We start from the raw sequence: 20715 nt of genomic DNA on the forward strand, positions 1-20715 counted from the left end.
ACTAGAACGGCGCCAATCTGGTAGATGTTGTAGAAAAGGCCATTCACCCATCCGCACTGCCAAGAACCTTTGTTTTCATAGAACTGCGTAAGTGCTTGATAAATAGGGTGCCTCTGCTCCGGGCTAAAACCCCGAATGAACCATCCAGGAATGTTTTCTTTTGGTCAATTGTGCCCTATCCGAAATGAAAAGACCAGAGTCGGACTCTTCTTTTGCTGGATATTTTTAGTGCCTGCTGGTGTGGGTTAGTTCCCCAATATTCTTTTACGTCAGGCAATAGGAGGGAGTGTTCTAGTTAGCGTAGATGTTTTTGTCCAGCTTGGCTGGCCGATATTTCTTGCCACAGCCTAGCCTCCAGACTTCCTTCCTGCGACTTACACAGTCTGTTACACAACTTAATGAAAGCGCCAGCCTTAACCCCTCGATGATCTAATAGACCAAACTCAAGTCTTGTCTGGGCGAAGGATGAGGATTTCAGAAGGCGCCATACTCTCTTAAAAGCTCTTGTTATTATTTTGTTCACCATATTGAAATTTCTCTCCAGCACTATTTCTTGATCATACGATAGGTAATTTGTAATCTTACCTTTCATAACTGTTAAAAGCGGAGTTAGGCTAGGGCCAAGTAGCTGCCACGCAAGCTTCGTTAATGCTGCCTTGATTGACAGGGCTTTTCCTCAACCACTTCCTCCTGTTTTGAGAAAGTTCCCTTTGAGTCTATATAGACCCCCAAATATTTATAGGATGTCCCAGTTTCAATACTTGTGCCATTAAAAAGCCACCCACCACTTAGTTGCTTCGGTTTCCCAAAAGAAATTGTCTTTGTTTTCGACAGATTTAATTCCAGGTCGTTACTTGTTGGGTAGGGAAGCAGCTGACTAAGTAAAACAAAGTTGTCTGCGTATAGCAAGTTACTCATGTAGGATCCTCCTAATTGGGGAGAGTGGGAACTGACATTGTCCAGTGACTGTGATAAATCAGAAATAAAAAGGTTAAAAAGGAGGGAAGCCAGCACACATCCTTGTTTGACGCCACAGGAGGTTTGTATTTTTCTTGAGACGTGAGATCCCTCTCCCAACTTCATACGAATCCAAGTATTTGAGTGGAGTTGGATTATTGCATTTAAGAGGGCTGGAGGGATTCCCCATTTCTGCATTTGTGCCATAGTAGACCCCTGGGCACCTGGCCGAAGACCGCTTTAAACTAAGTCGACGAAGCAACAGTGGATTGGCATTCTTAGTACTGTTGCTTTCTCCATCAATACAGATAAAGCGAGCAGATTACTAGTAGTTCCTGATTTGGCCACAAATCCGGTCTGATTATAAGGTAGATTTTTATTTTTATGTGCCCAGGACGACAGCTCTTTAAGCAACAGACTGGCGTAATGTTTGGATTCGACGTCCAGGAGAGCTATCATCCTATAATTTTTTAGATCGGCTCTCCCACCTCAGTCGCACCTGTGCGGGGAACGTGGAGATATACCAGCTCACCTTGTTGAGGCCTAGTTGGTTACAAAAGTCCATCTCAGAGAACCACATGGTCCCACTGAAACCAGCTAGAGGGTCACCAATTGTTGGGGTGCAAACACCATTCTGCTTTATGGCTTTGTTGGTGAATTCCATGTCAATGCAAATTTCTACTGAGCCTGACTGTTTGGGCTTGTAGTGTGGACGACCAGGACTACCCGAGAGGTGGGTCATTCCACTTTTCCGATCACAACAAAATCTTTGAGTTTCTTGACGTCACCATCTACTTGCATGCAAATATGAAAAGGTATGCTGTGGAGTCTGAAAGCCACTGGGCTCACAGTCTTATCAAGGTTCAGGTCACCTGGCTGCATCTCGATGCATTTTAACCTTGAGAGATGTTCTAACCCCTGCAGGCAGTCATCCCTTAACATATGTGCACACTGATGGGGATGGAGAGCTGTTGATATGTTGCAGCTTATGAGAATGTTTGTGCCAGAGTTTGTCACATTGAAATTTGCCTTTGAAATCTGCTACACGCTTGTTTTAAAAGCCCCAGGAAGGGAGAGAGGTTCCTCACATTCATATGTATATATGCGAGTTCTGTTTTTGTGAGTTGTTGGGGGGGGGGGCTCCAGGCACCTGTTAGTCCATTACCTTTACTAAACATCAGTCACTAGGCATTAGGTGTGAGATTACCTGGGTGTGGCAATCCAGTCTACAACTGTGATAATTAATATTTCTTCTTCCTCCTCTTCAGGAATGGCTATGACCCTGGAGTCAATTCCTACCCCAATTTGTTTTCATTGATTACAGAGTGCACCTTACTCGCTGCAGTAGACCCATGCTATGAAATATTTTGGTGAATCTTTCAGTTTTTCACGGGCAGAACCCGTTCTTCCTTTAGTAGTGCACATATCAGGATAGTGGGCCTCTTCTACACATTTTGCGACATGCAGGGCTGACACCCTTTCACTGGTTTTGAGACCCCTTTTTGCGCTTATCAATGCTGTATGCTTGAATGATTGGGGGCAGGAGCGTTGTCTCTTTCAGTGGCCATTTATGACAACAACACCTTTGCCTATGTAGCCCTTGTGTGTGATAGCTCGCATAATTACGTCTTAGTGAGCAGGGCTTCCTGGTTAATTTCTGGATCATGCAGAATGAGTCTGTGCATAATCAGAGGAGCATTTGAAGCACTGCGTGGTCTACGTCCATACCCCTTTCACGGAGCCATCATCTGGGCACATGATGGCTATTTGTCTGAGGAAGCACAAACATTTCCAGTGATCCTGTGCTTAGTTCAGTATAATTCTTTCTAAGCCAGGGTTTATTTTAGGGTGAATATGTGCCTCCATAAAAACAGCACCTTATCATCTCCCATGCCATCAAGGATAAGAACCAGTTTGTTTAATTTGTCACCTGCATAGTGGTGAAGCAACAACCCTTTATCGCCTGCATCACTTTCACGGGCAGCCTTGAAACAGTAGATTTTAGTCTTATGGCTTTTCATTAGTGAGCAGCTGAGACAGGAGCGGCTAGATCACTAACACGTGGTGCCAGCCTGACTTAGAGCATGGAAGTCTCTTTCCTTTGGCTGACCTCATGTTGATGCATTCTGACCCACTACACTAAAATTAAAACCCAAACACTCCTATCCAGCAACAATTTTAGCATAACCTCCACTCCCTCAGTTTTCAGTCTTCCACTTATGGATTAATAACACCTAACCAGGAATATCATAGCGGTGATCACAGCATTGCACAGTAGCAGAAATCCAGGTGTGGCAACTCACATGGAGCCACCGTGTGTCACACGTTTTAGGCTCCTGTTCACCCGGTGAGGAGCCGATGTACGGTGGCAGGGAAGACAGCTATAAGCCACTGCACACAGTGGGTTTCTAGCTGTCTTGGGAGGCTCTTAACATCCAATGTCCATTTAGGGGATGTGAGAAGCCTCAGCGGGCTTTTTTTTTATGGTGGAAGGAAACTCATGGAGGCAAGGGGCAGATATGCCTTTTGTGTACTTCTTGGCACAAAGCCCTGCCCCTTCGTCAGAAGGCAAAGGTGCCGATTACGATCCGGTAAAAACCGGTTACGAACCGTCGGTCGGAGCGTATTCTCCGTCCGACTCGTACCCGGTTGTAAAACATTACAAACATGGAATTACGATTCGCACGGAAACACCATTTCCGTACGAATCGTAAAAAACACCGACCGACGAAAATATGCATACGAATGTGATCTGGGAATGCTGCGACGTGACGTCGGGACGCTTCTAGGCAGCGTTTCACGACCCAGGAATCACGATTCGAACCGACAGCAGTCCGGACGGCAATATTTTCACGGCACCCAAAAAGTGCTGCAAATGCGAAGTACGGCGCGAAACGACCAGAGTAGGTGGCTCGGTAAGCGCCGTACCCCCCCCCAGCCCCCGCATGTACGCGCCGTACCCCCCCCAGCCCCCGCATGTACGCGCCGTACCCCCCCTGCCCCCGCATGTACGCACCGTACCCCCCCCAGCCCCGCATGTACGCACCGTACCCCCCCCCAGCCCCCGCATGTACACACCGTACCCCCCCCAGCCCCCGCATGTACGCACCGTACCCCCCCCCTGCCCCCGCATGTACGTGTCGAACCCCCCTTGTATGTACACCCGAGTACGTTCGAGTCGTACCCCCACCCGTGTATGTACACCCGAGTACGTGTCGAACCCCCCCGTGTATGTACACCCGAGTACGTGTCGAACCCCCGTGTATGTACACCTGAGTACGTGTCGAACCCCCCGTGTATGTACACCCGAGTACGTTCGAGTCGTAGCCCCACCCGTGTATGTACGGTGCGTACCCCCAGCGTACCCCCGGACTTCGCTTTTCACGTTTGTACGGTAAATCGTACGAGGACGTGTCGGACACTTTTTCCGACCCGAGGACGTGTGGGGAATTATTCCCAATGCGATTCGTATGGTCTTTTTCCCATGCGAATCGTGATTGCCAGTTCGTACGGCACTTGTACGATTCGTACGGTAAAAAGACCGGATGCGAGTCGCACGGGGAATTTTTTTGCCGGATCGTGTTCGGCACCAAAATCTTTTTTAAGTTGGCAGGCCTGTAAATCTCAGATGCTCAAAGTGCTATGCTATGTCAATTTGTAAAGTGCATAGCAGCCCGAAGGCTTCCCAGTGCTGAGTGAGTCATAGTCTGCATTAGCGAGCTAATACTGAGAGAAAGGACAAGCGGAGGTATAACCAAGTCTTAAGCATTTTCCTGAAACGAATCTCATTCTTTTAGTTTTTGAAGTCAGCCGGCATTGATTTCAAAGTTTTGGAGTCATATACGAGAAGGATCTACCACCCCATCTGGGCCTTTGTATTCGAGGAACCTTTAAACATTTCTCCTTGAAGGATCTTAGGGTCCTTGTGGGAGTGTAGGGTACAAGAAGGTCAATGATCAATGAGGGCCCTTTCCGATTTATGCTTCTATGAGCCAAACAAAGAGTGTTGAAATTGATTCTCTCCTTTAATGGAATCCTGTGGAAGCCATAAACCGCAGTATCTGATCTTGATTGCGGCTCCCGTGCAGCTGTTCCATGATGGAGGTGTGTGTCATATGTTGGCACACAAGCAACCAACACATAAAATGTCTAGATTGTAAAGCTGCACCACTGTATCATGGCTGCATTTGAAACTGATGCTGGGTTAAAACTATTTTTAATTATCTTACTCCACAAATTGCTCAACAACAGCAATCTGGCCTCCTCTGCTCGAGCCAATAAAAAGTACTGGAGCTGCTAGCTGTAAATATAGCGGATCTCTGACATATTATCGACAGACACATTATCGAACTACACAAATATCGCATCAAATATATCGACATCAAAAATATCGACATTGTATACTTATTTAAAAAACGACACTAATATCGACACTACAAGATCGTAATACAATTATATCGATCACACAAAAATCGCACACATAAATATCGCAATACTAAATATCGACATGAGTAAATAAATATGACACATGTCACAAATATCGATAACCAAAATATAGACATCAATAATATCGTTTTTTTAAAATATATCGACAATTCTAACACTAATAAAACCAATATTTTAAACAACATAAAGACAATAATTTCCCAAAACATACATTTTTCAAATTAGATTCTACTTAAACATAAACACAACATTTATAGCGATCTCAATATTTAACAACATAATAAAAAAACACTGAAATAATTATCACATTGGCATTTCGAACACATTTAAAAAACATTCACTACACATTATAAACAATCTTTTTATATATAATGATTTAAAACTCTCCTCCTTTAAAACTAAATATACTCTCACTTAGCATTTTCCATAAAAGGAAACCAATTAACTAAAAAAAAATCAAACCATCCAATAGAAAGGCCACATACAGAAAACAACCAATAACATTCGAGAAACAATTTAAACCCACTATATAAACCAATTAAAACAAGTCTTCTACTGTGCCTTAAACCAAAGCATTGAACGAAGAAGAAACTCTGCTAAACAGAAGAAACCTACATCCTACTACTATTCTAAAAAAGTAAGTAAATATTATTTTCTAACTAAACTGCCAAATTAAACTAAAACACTAATTTATCTTTACTCAAATAAATAACTAACGTATATATTCCATCTCTTTATGTTTCCACTACAGATATTACTCCAAACACTTAAAGAAAATATTGTACCTAATGTATTTCGTGTTTCTATGGGTGATGTGGTTAAGAAAAACATACGTTCTGATGATTGGGATGTTCACGCCAATGAAACACTGTTTTCAGATTTGAAATATTATGCCGCTTTTGATGCTGAAGATTTATATGAAAATGCGGCTAATTATGCGGAACAATATTGTTTTCAACATTATGGCAATCACTTTCTGCATAAAGCAAACACTTTTCGTAATTTTGTAAATTTTACCCAATGGGAACACTGTCCCACTCCATCTTTCGGCAGTTCACCTACATTAGTTGATAAGTATACTTATTATACTGATATCAGTGTTTCCAACCCGGCTTCCTTTTATTTTAAGGTTATGCCTGAGTCTGCCACAAAGGTTAGACTCACACACACCAAGTTACTTTATTCTAAGTCCTTTATGGACGAGTTGTCAATCAAAGGTTATGATCTATGGAAGGCTACTATTGATCTTAAATCGGTTTGGGGTTCCAAACCGTGGCAGGTTCAGGGAACTGAAGCTTTGCATCGTACCTGTCTTGTACCAAATCATATGTTGTTTTTAAATTCAACCATCTTCCGAACCACCTGTTTCGGATTGGCCACTTCTAAACAACTAAAGTCACCTTCTGTGCCGGATCTGGGTGCTTACCCCAATTGGGATAACCACACGGATCTGTCCCTTCCTGCTTTGCAGTCATTGATTTCTAATACATCTTTCAATATTTCGAAATTTAGTAGTGATGGATGGTTAGTTTGGCAAAGCAGTTCAGATACATGTCAACGTTGTTTTCTAGGTCTGAAACCGGGGTATACTCAGCAACGAGTGGACCCTCGGTTTGAGTCGTCACATACCGTAACTACATACTCTGTAGGAAAGTTATGTCAATCCTGGCTGCGACATTCCACCTTGCCATCTGTTAAAGTTCATTTATCAAGATTACATGACAAAATAGATTTGAATGATTTTGTTAAAGATCCTGTGGGTGGCAGATCCAAAAGGTGGGCGTATGCTATTTACAACGAAGTATGGAAACTGTCGCAAATAGAGGCAGCGTCACGATTGAGAGCTATTGATCAGGCTAATATGGAAAAGGTATTAGCAGTTATTGATAACAGCATTAGCACTCTTTCTTCCCGTATTTATACATTGGACAATATTGTTTCTTCAATTGTTGATATTGTGCATGATGATGTGTCTGTATTGTATCATGGTCAAAACCAGTTGCGTTCTGTTATGCAGTTTGCATGGACATTACAAACGTTAAAGGCAGGGAAGGTCCCCTGGGACTATTTGAATACAACATCTTTATTTCTTCCCTTTAACCTTACTGAAAAACAGCAGTTCATGTCCATGAAAGATGCTACATATTCATTGTTACATATTGAAAAATTAGAACCTTTACCTTTCTCTGTAGCGGAATTGGATACAGCCGTGTGGTTATTACATGGGTTGATCACTCTCCCGTTCGCGCTTTTCAAGTTTACGTCCTGTATGAAACACTATGCTCTGGGTAGATATGAACAGCTGGGCACCGCTTTCATACATGAGGTTTGGTCCCTCCCTTTTATGTATAGATGTACAAGGGACGGTACTGAGGTTTATCTGACGGGTGAGGAATGTACAACAACACCTGATCACTCTGTAGTATGTAGGCACATTCAGTTACACGGTGCATGCAATGTACAAGCTCCAAATTTGGCCTGCGTCCTGAAAGGTATCCCAGTGCCAGTGATTACACCATCTTTCACGCTGCTTGCAAACGGTAGTCATTTAATTTTGAACAATGAAGCTTGCTGCGGGATGTTAGTGGGAATCTCTTACATAGTGACTGTATCGCAGAGAGTTGTCTGCTGCAATAATGTTCTATTTCCACCCCCGCATGGGCGGCTGGATGTTTCCATCTGGCCTTCGATTCCAACTTTGAAGGCAGAGTTCAACAAGATGAGCAGAATAAGGGCGCTATTGTCCCAAAAGGAGGTGCCATTGACTTCCTCCCGTGAAACATTTGTCCTTCACGTTGCAAATACGCGTACTGAGGTACAGGCGCTTTTGAATACTGACCTCCCCCTACATTTTGGTGCTTTGATCCAAACAATTTTCAATGCCTCGTCCACGACCGGCCTGGCTCATTTTTTTAAGCTTGTGGGCTCGGGCCTCGTGACCTCTTTCCAAACTATTTTTGGTGTGATTCCGGCATTTTTTCATTCTATTTTCTCGAGCATCTTTGGAGGTGTCCCGCTGATTCTGGCGCTTGTGGCAGGAGTGCTGCTTTTACTTTTCATACTGCGAAACGGCTGCTCTTTCTGTGCCACACGACAACCTGTCCCGTCTGCATCTTCTCCGTGACAGGATGCTTGAATATTATGGTACGCTGCCATTGGCGACTTTGAGCCTGGCGTATGGATTATCCTTCCGGTATTCCTACTTCACCTGCGTACAGCCAGTCTTTCACTGCCTAGATTGTCCCTTTGAATGGCCTTTGGATTTGTGCTTAACCAACACGGTGTCTCCGGTGCCGGATTATGATCGACTGATGAGGCCCTTAGTGTCTCACGAGTTTGCCTGTTCTGGTGTTCGGATTATGGCCTGTGGTGCGGCGCATGGTATCCTGGGTAATTGGGACATCGCAAGAGCAGCCTATGATTTCTTGAATATGAGCTATCTGGAGGAACAATTCGGTTGCCCTCTGATTGTGCTAAAGGCTCCGCTCATTGAAGAACATGTATGTTCCTTTTCTTTGATTAATTGGATGGCTGAAACTTTTCGTGGCTCTGCAAACGATTTCTTGTTGGAAGCAGTGGCCACGTATGCTGCATATACGTTCATGGATTGAGTGAACTGTGGTCCTCTAGGTTTTTTCTCCCGTGCCTTTGGACTGCTGTCCACAGCAACATTTTTTAATTTTTCCCATCACACGTTTGTGGTTTTTTGGTTTTTTCTCCCCTTTTCGGTTTTCATGTTTTCGGCTTTTGCCTGAACTATAAATTGTTTATTAATTGAATACGCCTTGTTCTGCTCTGTCGAAACTGAACTTTGCATTCTCTTTTTTCTTGCCTACTGTATAGTGCTTCGATCAAGGGGGCATGTAGTGAGGACTCCCTTAATACGTACATACATTGTTAAGTTAGCATAACCGCGTTAGATGTTAGAAAGCCATCTTGCCGCTTTTGCGCACGACACTGCGTTTACATGTTATTGCTTAAACAAACTGCTGACTCGAGCTTTGCCTCACACGGAAGCAATCTGTTGTTACCATCCCGAGCTCTGCGCAGCGACCTTGGTCTGTACATGGCGTGACAAAACAGTCTGGTTTGTTAGACAATGCATGTTTTCTACTCTAGGTTGATCGACCCACTATTTAGACATAACACACAGGCAGCTGTAAATACCTGAAAGTTGGTGCTTTTAATAACACAGACATCATGTTTATTATTCAGACCGAAGACGAGCCTTCCTGCGAGAAGACTCCTGATGCTCCTGTGATGTGATTTCACTAAGCTGATCTTTGAGGTATGGGGTCCCCTATTCAAGCCTAAGAGACCTTCTATTAGCATAATAATAATATTAGCTTCTTAGTAAAGGGAAGGTGGTATTATCCACTGTCATTATAATATGACCACCCCTTTTATATTCTATGGTATTGTAACGATGCTGATGGTTTTGATTTTAATCATTTGTCTGCTTGTATTAGCCAAAGTACTGCATCTTAGGACACGTGGTCTATAAAAATAAACTCTTTTTATTTTCACCGTGTCTCTGTTGATTCTTGTTGTGGACTGATGTGAGAATAATATACGAACAGGTATTTCCGATTCCCACCATTCCTGAGAGTATACTGAGTCGCTTGTTCTGGGTTGTCTTTTCATTGGGATCTCTGAGCCTAATCTCGGATAACGAATGGGACACTAATACTAGCCGGATACTGGGTTCTGGGTTCTGAGGTGAGTTTCTGGTACACCACAATTCACTGAGTTGGCAGTATGTGCTGGACACAGAACTTAATTAATTTACTATTCCCACTCCAATCTATATTTAATTAAGATAAGTGCTGGACACTGAACTTAATTAATTTACTATTCTCACTCCAATCTATATTTAATTAGGATAGATGCTGGACACTGAACTTAATTAATTTACTATTCCCACTCTAGTCTATATTTAATTAAGATAAGTGCTGGACACTGAACATAATTAATTTACTATTCTCACTCCAACCTATATTAAATTAGAGTAGGTGCTCGACACTGAACTTAATTAATTTACTATTCCCACTCCAGTCTATATTTAATTAAGATAACTGCTGGACACTGAACTTAATTAATTTACTATTGTCACTCCAACCTATATTTAATTAGAGTATGTGCTGGACACTGAACTGAATTAATTTACTATTCCCACTCCAGTATATATTTAATTAAGATAAGTGCTGGACACTGAACTTAATTAAGTTACTATTCTCACTCCAACCTATATTACATTAGAGTAGGTGCTGGACACTGAACTTAATTAATTAACTATTCCCACTCCAGTCTATATTACATTAGAGTAGGTGCTGGACACTGAACTTAATTAATTAACTATTCCCACTCCAGTCTATATTTAATTAAGATAAGTGCTGGACACTGAACTTAATTAATTTACTATTCTCACTCCAACCTATATTTTCTTAGAGTATGTGCTGGACACAGAACTTAATTAATTTACTATTCCCACTCCAATCTATATTTAATTAAGATAAGTGCTGGACACTGAACTTAATTAATTTACTATTCTCACTCCAATCTATATTTAATTAGGGTAGATGCTGGACACTGAACTTAATTAATTTACTATTCCCACTCTAGTCTATATTTAATTAAGATAAGTGCTGGACACTGAACATAATTAATTTACTATTCTCACTCCAACCTATATTAAATTAGAGTAGGTGCTGGACACTGAACTTAATTAATTTACTATTCCCACTCCAGTCTATATTTAATTAAGATAAGTGCTGGACACTGAACATAATTAATTTACTATTCTCACTCCAACCTATATTAAATTAGAGTAGGTGCTGGACACTGAACTTAATTAATTTACTATTCCCACTCCAGTCTATATTTAATTAAGATAAGTGCTGGACACTGAACTTAATTAATTTACTATTCTCACTCCAACCTATATTTAATTAGAGTATGTGCTGGACACTGAACTGAATTAATTTACTATTCCCACTCCAGTCTATATTTAATTAAGATAAGTGCTGGACACTGAACTTAATTAAGTTACTATTCTCACTCCAACCTATATTACATTAGAGTAGGTGCTGGACACTGAACTTAATTAATTAACTATTCCCACTCCAGTCTATATTATATTAGAGTAGGTGCTGGACACTGAACTTAATTAATTAACTATTCCCACTCCAGTCTGTATTTAATTAAGATAAGTGCTGGACACTGAACTTAATTAATTTACTATTCTCACTCCAACCTATATTTTCTTAGAGTATGTGCTGGACACAGAACTTAATTAATTTACTATTCCCACTCCAATCTATATTTAATTAAGATAAGTGCTGGACACTGAACTTAATTAATTTAATATTCTCACTCCAATCTATATTTAATTAGGGTAGATGCTGGACACTGAACTTAATTAATTTACTATTCCCACTCTAGTCTATATTTAATTAAGATAAGTGCTGGACACTGAACATAATTAATTTACTATTCTCACTCCAACCTATATTAAATTAGAGTAGGTGCTGGACACTGAACTTAATTAATTTACTATTCCCACTCCAGTCTATATTTAATTAAGATAAGTGCTGGACACTGAACATAATTAATTTACTATTCTCACTCCAACCTATATTAAATTAGAGTAGGTGCTGGACACTGAACTTAATTAATTTACTATTCCCACTCCAGTCTATATTTAATTAAGATAAGTGCTGGACACTGAACTTAATTAATTTACTATTCTCACTCCAACCTATATTTAATTAGAGTATGTGCTGGACACTGAACTGAATTAATTTGCTATTCCCACTCCAGTCTATATTTAATTAAGATAAGTGCTGGACACTGAACTTAATTAAGTTACTATTCTCACTCCAACCTATATTACATTAGAGTAGGTGCTGGACACTGAACTTAATTAATTAACTATTCCCACTCCAGTCTATATTACATTAGAGTAGGTGCTGGACACTGAACTTAATTAATTAACTATTCCCACTCCAGTCTATATTTAATTAAGATAAGTGCTGGACACTGAACTTAATTAATTTACTATTCTCACTCCAACCTATATTTTCTTAGAGTATGTGCTGGACACAGAACTTAATTAATTTACTATTCCCACTCCAATCTATATTTAATTAAGATAAGTGCTGGACACTGAACTTAATTAATTTAATATTCTCACTCCAATCTATATTTAATTAGGGTAGATGCTGGACACTGAACTTAATTAATTTACTATTCCCACTCTAGTCTATATTTAATTAAGATAAGTGCTGGACACTGAACATAATTAATTTACTATTCTCACTCCAACCTATATTAAATTAGAGTAGGTGCTGGACACTGAACTTAATTAATTTACTATTCCCACTCCAGTCTATATTTAATTAAGATAACTGCTGGACACTGAACTAAAATAATTTACTATTCCCACTCCAGTCTATATTAAATTAAGATAAGTGCTGGACACTGAACTAAAATAATTTACTAATCCCACTCCAGTCTATATTAAATGAAGATAAGTGCTGGACACTGAACTTAATAAATTTACTATTCTCACTCCAACCTATATTTAATTACAGTATGTGCTGGACACTGAACTGAATTAATTTACTATTCCCACTCCAGTCTATATTTAATTAAGATAAGTGCTGGACACTGAACTTAATTAATTTACTATTCTCACTCCAATCTATATTTAATTAGGGTAGATGCTGGACACTGAACTTAATTAATTTACTATTCCCACTCTAGTCTATATTTAATTAAGATAAGTGCTGGACACTGAACATAAATGATTTACTATTCTCACTCCAACCTATATTAAATTAGAGTAGGTGCTGGACACTGAACTTAATTAATTTACTATTCCCACTCCACTCTATATTTAATTAAGATAAGTGCTGGACACTGAACTTAATTAATTTACTATTCTGACAGAAATCTATATTTAATTATGGGATTAGTAAAATTCTAAATTATATTTAAATTTTCTAAATAATTATTTTTTAAAATTTAAAAATATATAAACATTTTAAATTAACTTCCCAACCTTATCCCCTATAACCCAACATTCCGCTCCTAAAATTATTTGTAAAATTCTAAATTTAATTTAAAATTTCTAATTAAATTTTTTAAAAAATTAAACAATATATAAACATTTTTAAAACACTTCCCACCCTTATCCCCTATAAACCAACATCCCGCTCCTAAAAATATTTGTAAAATTCGAAATTTTATTTTCAATTTCTAAATAATTTTAATACAAAATTAACAAATATATAAACATTTTTAAAACACTTCCCACCCTTATCCCCTATAAACAAACATCCCGCTCCTAAAATTATTTGTAAAATTCGAAATTTAATAGACAATTTCTAAATACATTTTTCAAAAAATTAAACAATATATAAACATTTTTAAAACACTTCCCACCCTTATCCCCTATAAACCAACATCCCGCTCCTAAAAATATTTGTAAAATTCGAAATTTAATTTACAATTTCTAAATAATTTTAATACAAAATTAACAAATATATAAACATTTTTTAAACACTTCCCACCCTTATCCCCTATAAACCAACATCCCGCTCCTAAAATTATTTGTAAAATTCTAAATTTCATTTACAATTTCTAAAACAATTTTAACAAATTTTTAAAAATATATAAACATTTTTAAAACACTTCCCACCCTTATCCCCTATGAACCATAACATTTTTTTTACAATTCTAAATTTAATTTACAATTTCTAAATTTTTTTTTTTTAAATTAACAAATATATAAACATTTTTAAAACACTTCCCACCCTTATCCCCTATAAACCAACATCCCGCTCCTAAAATTATTTTTAAAATTCTAAATTTAATTTACAATTTCTAAATTTTTTTTTTTTAAATTAAACAATATATAAACATTTTTAAAACACTTCCCACCCTTATCCCCTATAAACCAACATCCCGCTCCTAAAATTAAATATACATTTCACATTTTAAATAAAATTTTCTAATTAAATTTTACAATATATTAAAAAAATTAATTAACTTTTTTAAAACACTCCCCACCCTTATCCCCTATAACCCAACATCCCGCCCCTAAAACAATATAAATATTTCTCATATTATATACATTGTAACTATTTATACAAACAACTTCAAAATATTTACTAAACATACAATGACGATATTTTCACATGTCGATATTATTACTAACGATATTACTTACATCGACATATAAGTTAAAAAAAAAAACGATATTTTTCACATCGATATTATCTATTTCGATATTTTGTACATTCGATATTTTTGACTCGATATTTCTGTCCCTCGATATTAAAAAGTCGATATATAGACTGCTCACCAAATATAGCATATACAGTTAAGGGCGTCCTAGTGCAGAATGAACTTGAGGCAGAGAAAGAAAGGTGTGTGTGTATGTTTAAAAGCACAGACGTTAATAGAAAATTACAGGAATGATGTGTAAGTGTACAATGCTGTAGCAGCAAAGGTGAACGGAAGTGGCCTTTGTGCAGGAGACTGGTGACACTTGCTGTAGATTTCACCAACAGATGCTGGCATTCTGTGATTCCCATACATTTAACTCAGAAGCACCTTAAGTGTGTCACATCTTCACTGGCATCAAGTGGGTGTGGTGTGGGAAACACCAGTACAGCCCTTTAGATTCTACTTCTGTCGTTACCAATTGACATTGATTACATATCTGTATTAAAACTGCAACTACCAAACATTTTGAAATTTAAGAGGAGAAGGAATGTTAGAAAATGTATGCCAAGCTGGTATGAAGCCACCTCGGATGGCATCAAGCACAAACATTTGGCAGATCTTGCAGTAGAAGCAATAATTGAATTTCCTGCAAAAAAACTCACTGACACAATTGGTGACACACTTACGTTTTACACAAAAACAACAAAGCAATTGCAAGGTTACTGACTTCAACATCCACCTTAAAAATGCACGTCATTGTCTGTACGGCATCTTTGGAAGGCGCAAATGGAGCTATTAAGCGCAAAAATTAAAGTTAGATGTAACTAAGGAGTGGTCCAATCATAATACTCAAAAGAATAACTTTCCACCACTGGAGTGGGATAGGGAAAAAGGCAGCCAGAATCATTCTGCATAAACTCGGCAAAGACCTACAGAAAGGTAGACCAGGGGGCAGGAGGAAGGTGAATTTCAGATTTTTCAGCATAAGCACTGATTTAAATGAGCTCCAATCGAAGCCATTTATTAGAAATATATCTTAAGTGAACATCCTAATTAGGAAATACTCACACCATGAAGTGGTCAAATATTTTAGAGGAGAGCAAAGATTAAAGATGTGGGATAGGAAACTGTGAAGACTGCAGAGAACCAAGACCTATAAAACCAATAAATCATATCAGGAAATCATCTATCCCTAGAAAGGATGCTAAGCCTAGGATGATTTACACTGTCTGAGACCCACAATTGAAAAATGTGCATCACCTTCAGTAACAACAATCTTAATATGTGCCAAGCAAATATAGCATCTAAGATGCGCCAGCTCTTGCTTTTTTCTGCAAGAGAGATCTTACATAACAGAAAGTGAGGACAGCCAGACTTCATATCATGGTTTTCCTTAGTTTGAGTATTTTTCTCAGCATTCTCTACTAACAGTGTGCTTTTAGGTAAACATTGTAGTAGATCGTTTATCTGCAACTGATGTGTGTGTGTGCGGGTGTGCATGTGTGTGTGTGTGTGTGCATGTGTGTGTGCATGTGTTCAGTAAAATAATTTTCCAGGAACAGCCTAAGATCAGTTACTGGTGTTGTCATCCACAGAATGTTGGATGAGGAAAACCTGATAGAACATCTTTGTGAAGCAGAGTTTGAGTTCGGCATTGAGAGAATGATCGTTGAGAAAGGTGCAGCAAGAGAATGAGCCTGAAGGGAGAAAGGGCTGTAACCAATATTTTTTAAAAAATACTTTCATGGACATAACCCGACTAAAGAGTTTAATTTACTTAAACCTACCTAAGACCTTGCCCTTGATTCTAATGGAGAAGAGGTCCATATGTCTAGAATCCTGACCTGTACATAGATTACCATCCCTTACAATAACATAGCACTGGAAATGGAGGTGGGCCGATTATCTTAAGATAAGGAAGGATAGTCAGCAATCTTGTTCTAAACCACATTGCTAGGAGGTCTAACTACTTTCCACTCAACGTGCTGGCTACCAAGCCAGCAGGTAGGACCAAATAATTGAAAGACTGAAAGGTGTTAGGAAATGGTTTAGCTCAGTCGAGCTGGTATTTCTTGAATGCCTTAAGGCATGTATGTTGGAGGGAGAGAGTGATGGTCTTTCCTTATAAAATGGAGCTAAAGATGTAATATCATCTCCCACAGAGAACAGACCATTCATAGTAAAGAATCATTTTGTTGTCGGTCTATGGGAGGCAGAATGTTTTCTGTTGAAAACCTTCATGTATCCTATTTCCATGCAGAAAATATAAGAGGTGTTGAAACTCAACCGTAGAGCACCTATTTAGCTATACTTTCTTTTCTGAGTACTAGGAGTGTGAAATCTGAGCTATACAAATTGTTAGAAACCTTTAAAGTATTCAGCAACGATAATGAATACCCACAAATCTGGAACATCCACTGTGTCAACTATTGGGAATGCATAGAATTTGCCTTTAAAAATAAAAAAATCTCAGATTATATTGCACATATCCTTGATCCACTGCCCTTGACATTTCTTGCTAGAAGAAGTATACTCAAATGACGAAATCATCTCCAACCTTACAGTCATTTAGTCTAGACCATATTTTTATTTGCCTAACACAGCAAAGAAGGCTTCAAACAAAACTTTGACTGACTATTGACTGCTTACATAAATTCTATTATTGTGAAGATCAATAGTTGTCCATCCTTATGAGACTGGAATGAGGCCTTTCTATTATACCTTCATGGTGACTTGCTTAATGGGCCTTATTCACCCTGAATGTCCCATGGCACCATCTGACGAGGATACAATGTTTACAGTGCAGACCTTTCCTTTAACAAATCATTGTTTTCACATGTTTAATAGTCTGACTTGTTTGATTGACCTGAACCAGAAGGAGCACGAGCTCCACAATGGGCCTCCCAAGTCACTGTGTGTTGGCCCTTGGTATAATATAGTGGCATTCTTGCAGATTAACTTTGAAATAGTCACACCTTCTCTTTAACCCCTTCAGCCCTGCGCGGATTCCCCCACGGTGCTGAAGGGTTCGAGCGCGGGCGGGGCCATGACGGAACGGTTCCGTCATGAGCACAGCTCAACCGATGCTCATGACGGAACCGTTCCGTCATGAGCATGGAAGGGGTTAATGGCCATTGGGGCCTTTAGACCTGTGAGTTAGTGCTGTTTGGGTGCAAATTGCAGCTATGCCGCTTTTGGCACTTACTTATATAAGGAGATGGATGCCAGTTGTGTTCACTCCTTCCTTGCAGTTCTGCCTGGCAGTCAGTATCTGTTGAAATCTGTGATGTACATATCAATACATAATTTCAGCTAGTAAATAATAAAGTTTATCTGATATTTGCACAGCTGCTGACCAAACAGTTAATAATTTCTGCTTTTTAGACAACGGCCCGGTAAATAATGAAGTTTGCTATGTACAAGGCTTCCACCCAAATAACAAATAATACTTGTTATTTAACCAGTGGCCAGATGAATAATGGCATTTATTTGCTAGTTGCAAAACCACTATCCAAAGAGTACAGAGACTACATAATTTCTGGTATTTAGCCAGCAGACATGTAAATAGTTACGTTTATTTGCTATTTGCATGGCCATTGGCCAAACTGTACATAAAGAGTGCTATTTTGCCAGCAGTTGGGTAGCGAGTGAAGTTTCTTGGTAATTTGCACCGCCTCTAGGCAAATCTCTGTTTGCTATTGAGCCATTCACCAGGTGACTATTGAAGTTTCTTCGCTATTTGCTCGACCATTGGCCAAACAGCAGATGTCTTTTCTATAGCCAGAGGTGGATAAATAGTAACATTATTTGTTATTTGCATGCCTGCCGGCAAACACTACCTGATCTCTGCTTCTTAGTAAGCTTCCTGGTAAACAGAGAAGTTTCCTTGCTCTTTTAATGGTCGGCGGGTAAACACCGCAGAATGTAATTGGCCAAATAGCAAATAATATCTACCGTTAAGTCAGTGGCGGGGTAAATTGCAGAGAACGTTTGCTATTTACCTGGTGACTGGCTATATAGGCTCCACCATTCATGAAGGTGCTGTTAAAACAACAAACCTAAGGAACAGAAAGCAAGCTTGCTAGATACAGTGGGGCAGATTTATAAGCCCCTTGCAAAATTTTTGCCCGACTTTTTGTGACTCAGCTGCGGTGCAAACAATGCAACACGTTGCGGCCCATTTACAACGTGACGCATCTAGGGAGATGCGTCGTGTTGTAAAGCCCTGCGTCAGGTATAATGTATGCAGGGTGGGCATTCCACGCAGGAAAGCCTCGTAGAAGTGACGCAGTGAAATCTACAAGATTAATTGCACCACTATTTGGACGCCACTGCGTCAAAACCTTACGCCTGCTTGGAGCAGGCGTAAAAGTGTCGCAGTGTATTAGGTATAGGCCTCCCCACGCATTGCTGGAGTTGCGTCGTGCTTGCGACATCACTTCAGCAATGCGTTACTTTTACGCCAACAGATGCGTCAGAATTTCTGACGCATCTACGCCAACAGATGCATCAGAATTTCTGATGCATCTGTTTCTCCTTGCGCCATGGTGCACCGTGTTGTAAATACGACGCATCCATGGTGGCGCAAAGGTTTTTTTGCCCGGTGCAAGGAAACTGACGCACTTCTGCTCTAATGCAGAAATGCGTCAGTTTCATGTACATCTGCCCCAGTATCGGTATCACGTCTCGGTTGGGATACCTGTGTTATTGGGAATCAGATTTACATGAATATCCGAGTGACGGGTCCAATATACCTAGACATAATTTAAGTGGAGGCACTATAAGGTTTTACATATTCAAGTTAGCATTCAAGAGCTTGTTCACGTGGAGTGGTATCTCGACACTGATAGCAGGGTGTGTTGTAAGTCATTGGTGCTCATGTTAGTGACCTCCGATGGTTGGCATGCTGAGCTGACGTTTGCAGGGTTTAAACCTGAGACCCAATAGTTCAACACATGATCCTGCAGGGAGTCCTTAGTCCAGTGCGCTTTCGGGAATAAGCATGAAAACACATTTCTCACATAAGAACTCTCCCTCTTCATATGTGAACTGTGACGTGGAAGGGAGCCTGATTGGCAGCGTGCTCTTCGAGTTGGATTTAAAAGTAGTGAGTGAACATATTTCTCAGTTCGGAAAGTTATTTTTTCCTCGAGGGAAAGTAAGTATCATGTTTTAAGCGAGCTAGTACAATTAAATCAAGTTATCGAGTTTGCCAGCACCGATCTCCAGTGCTTGCAAAATGAAACCTCATGCAGATTGGAACGCACTAGGTTGCTTCCTGAGGGCAGAACTCACAGGGTTAATTTCCATGTTTGACGAGTTTGCTTTCCCCCCACACTGATTGTTTAATGTTACAGGCGTACCACTTATTTTTGCTGAGTAGGGTGGTGTCAATATTTGCCGACTCAAGGTTGAACATCTGTCTACTTTCCATTCCTGTGCCTGGAGGAAAGTGCAGTGTGTGAACAAGACAAGCTTTCATTTGAAGGGGGATTAGGAAGACATGGAGTGAAACGTTAAACTTCTTTTTAATCTTTTTTTGTGAATTGTTTTGAGAGTTGTAACAACACCTTAACCGTTAAAAACCAAAATCAAATAGATTAAGCATTTACTTCAATCCTATATTGGGATGACTTTCACACACAATGCCCTCTCCCTGAGCCTGGTGTTTTGTGGAGTACTTGTAAGCCAGTGCATCACCCAATATATAGTATTTTCCACCTCAATCCAGCTCTTCTTTAGCATAAGCCCTATTTTTTTCTGCCTCACTTCATCTTTGCATCTGTCAGTTCTCTCTTGGCAACACAGGCACAAAACAGCACACTCACCTCAGCTGAGCTAAAACAGGAAGTGCGTTTTTCTAGCCATGGATGTTGGGTTACTCAACATTACCCTGCTGGCTGTCTTCTTGTCAAAATCCTTACTACTTGAGGGATAGCCTCCGCTTTCAACAAGTGGACATGGCCTATCCCTTACATGGTGTTTACTATGTTATTTTTAAGAAAGTGTTTATTATCTTTATTTGTTTGCTTTGTGCTTCCATTTCCTGGTATTTAAAGAACCTGATCTCCTTGGTCCAAA

Source organism: Triturus cristatus, chromosome 1_2, assembly GCF_964204655.1.
Source record: "Triturus cristatus chromosome 1_2, aTriCri1.1, whole genome shotgun sequence".
Lineage (NCBI taxonomy): Eukaryota > Metazoa > Chordata > Amphibia > Caudata > Salamandridae > Triturus > Triturus cristatus.